Source organism: Rhyacophila brunnea, unplaced genomic scaffold (genome assembly GCF_057557595.1).
Source record: "Rhyacophila brunnea isolate RB1 unplaced genomic scaffold, BYU_Rbru_1.0 scaffold_62, whole genome shotgun sequence".
Lineage (NCBI taxonomy): Eukaryota > Metazoa > Arthropoda > Insecta > Trichoptera > Rhyacophilidae > Rhyacophila > Rhyacophila brunnea.
In genome coordinates, this window is record NW_028233299.1 from 1,183,006 (window position 1) to 1,186,249 (window position 3,244).

A 3,244-nucleotide genomic window follows, 5' to 3' on the forward strand; every position below is an offset into this window, starting at 1 on the left:
TGTTTCTCAATACTATTGTTCGGGTATATTCTTCCGCTTCCGTTGACATCCCAATTCTTACCAAACAACATTTGACTTTTTGCGACCACACCATTTCCTACTATGACATTTAGTATACATCCTAACAATATTGATATTTATATTAAAATTTTGCAATTATTGTGAAAATTAAAAATATATAAATCATATTAAAAGCAATAGCTTTGGCAATAAAAATGCCATAGGTCATATAATAAGGTGTTATGAATGACAAAAGAAGCAGAAGCTTATGCACAAGAAATGCAATTTGAATAAACACTTAAATTAATACGCTTGAATTAGAAACATGTAATGAGGAATATTTTAGTGATAAGTAAGCAGAAATAAATATTATAAAATACAATTTTTTGTGTCAACTAATAGAAATAGCTCAAAATCGAATATAATCATATTTAAGTGAAGAATGCTTTTGTTAAAATAAATTTAAATATTTATTTATCCACATAAAAGGGAATTCTTAGAATAAATAATATGATTTGGCAGCCAAACATAAAGTAAAGAAGCTATCGCATATGATAGAAGTAAATTCAGGCAATATAAATATTTTTTATTAAAATAAAGATGCATAAAACTGTATGGTATAGGTGAAATTTATCTGTGGATATATCAACTATTGAATTTTTTCTTCTTCCTAAAACCAAAACCTGATTATTACCCGCAAGCACATCCTATCCAAGCTTTTAGAATTTTACCTTCTCTATGATACTTTCATACATTCATATCATCTCTAGACTAATCAGTTGAATTGTTAATCTATGTTTACTAGTTTTAATTTGTGCCTGTATTAGGTTTTTAAATTTGATTTCTTTTGGATAGTACGACAGAACGTAGATATTTTAGAATTTTAGTTCAGTGATTTATTTTAAAATATTATCGGAATAGTTTTTATAAAAAAAATTAGCTGAATATTAATTTAAAACTATGCATCATATTTCCGAAATACATTATAAGTGATTTGGCTTGACCATTAATTCTATTATCACAATATTTTTTTAAAAACAATTTATTTGTGATCCTTTAAATGTACGGATCATATTTAAATAATATTAAATCTGGCTATTGTGTTAAACTGTTAATTATTTTATCGCAATAATATTTAAAACAAACTTAATCGATTACCCTTAAAATGTTTAGTACAGTTCAAACAGGAAGCAAATATTCAATATCTTATTCCGTCTATATTAAGGAAGACGGAAGAATAATTTCACCTTTCCATGACATTTCACCAAACATTCAAGATGACTCAAACATTATCAGAGTCTTCAATGAAATACCACGTTTTGAAAATGCAAAGTTCGAAATGTCAAAAGACAAACCGATGAATCCAATAGTCCAAGATGTCAAAAAAAATAAACCACGTTTTGTGGCCAATCTTTTTCCATGCAAGGGATATATTTGGAACTATGGAGCTATTCCACAGACATGGGAAAATCCTGGCGTAGAAGATGAATATACAAATGCAATTGGAGATAATGATCCGATAGACATCATTGAAATTGGAAGTAAGCAAAAGATGATAGGTGAAGTTTATGAGGCTAAAGTTCTTGGATGTCTTGCACTTCTTGACGATAATGAGTGTGATTGGAAAATATTGGTCATTGATATTAATGATTCATATTCCTCTAAAATCAATGGAATAGAAGATGTGGAAAAGGTTTTTCCGGGTTTACTTGAGAAATCCCATAATTGGTTTAGAGATTACAAAAAAGCGGATGGAAAAAACGAAAATCAATTTGCTTTGGACGGCAAATTTATGGATGCTGAGTTTGCTATGAAAATTATTAGGGATGGTCATAAGCAATGGAAGAAAATGTTTGATTTGGAAAATACTGAAGGAATATCAAAGTTAAATGGAAATATCGTTGATTCAAAAGAATATTCTCATAACTTTTCAATCGAATTTACTGAAGAGAAAGATTCAGAACTTCCAGAAAGCATCGAAAACTTTTTCTATTGCTAGTTTGGTGATTAAATCTAATGATAATAAAGGTGTGAAGGTATTTTTTCTATCATTAAACTTAAATCCAACCCAATACTATCTAACTATTGTATTCTATTTCACAAAGTACAGCCTTATAATTTATTTAAAAAAATTCATTTGGCAATAAAACGGACGTAACAATGGTTTAAAGGGCAAATATTTCGACTAAAATCTTAAATAATAATGATCCTTGTTCGATTCTCCTCAAACAATGGCATTTTAAATTACCAGTTTGTTGATTGATATCGCCTATCTGCAAGGGATACAGCAGACACTATAAGGCTGACCCATTATAATAATAGCAATCGGTTTTAAACATACAGTAAATTGCGGCGTTAAACAACTTGAATCGATTCCCGAAAAAAAATTTAAATAATCAAAACCATTATCGGCTTGATTTAGGTGTTATCCAGAAACGGTGACAAAATTGATGTGGTTTATTTTCCAACGTATAAACCCCTTCATAAGGTTAAAATAGCGATATAGAAATAAATATTTTTACTTATACATGGGTTAATTCAATTTTTAAGCTTTTATGGGTTGTGTTTGCAACATTGTAGATTGGTCTATAAAACATATTTGACTGATACTTCTTTCCACTTCATCATCAGTAAATATTATTCTCATGACTTATTGGTCTACCGACTTCCATAATTCTATTGTTTGTGCGTATCGCTTTCGTTTCGGTTGTTAATTCTAACACCCATTTAACGGCTTTGAGTATTTTATGACACTCAATTCCAAGTTATGACGTATATCAATATTTAAGTTATAAATTGGTTTATAAGGGAGCATTCACTTGCCAATAGATTTTATTTTCTTAGCTTCTTATTTCCAACATTTTTCAGATTATATATACTCGTTATTCCTATTGCTATTAACATGATCAAGTTTTTATTCTTATCGTACACTAAAATTTTGGTCTATCATGAGACAATTTTATGTCCGTTTCTATTCTTCTATCTACCATTATTATTGCTAGTTCGTTTTCAATTGATTCTCGAATAGTGTATTTAATTTTCTTCGATTTTTAAATGCTGAATTTTATTGTGAGCATGAGTGAATCTTATAACCTCGTTATGTATATGCGTATAAAATAGCCAAGCATTATATTACATAGGCTTGAAAGGTGGGCTACTGTTTTATATTCGGATACACAGCGCTGACGACTTTTTCCTTAGAAGATATTTTTATCTTGCATAAAACGATATATTGCATCTTCTT

At 29.0% G+C, this 3,244-nt stretch overlaps 1 pseudogene; it reads left to right on the forward strand.

The window, feature by feature from the left end:
- The first annotated feature begins 1,165 nt into the window (after positions 1 to 1,165).
- Positions 1,166 to 1,999, forward strand: LOC147065030 (uncharacterized; annotated as a pseudogene).
- Positions 2,000 to 3,244: the final 1,245 nt, after the last annotated feature.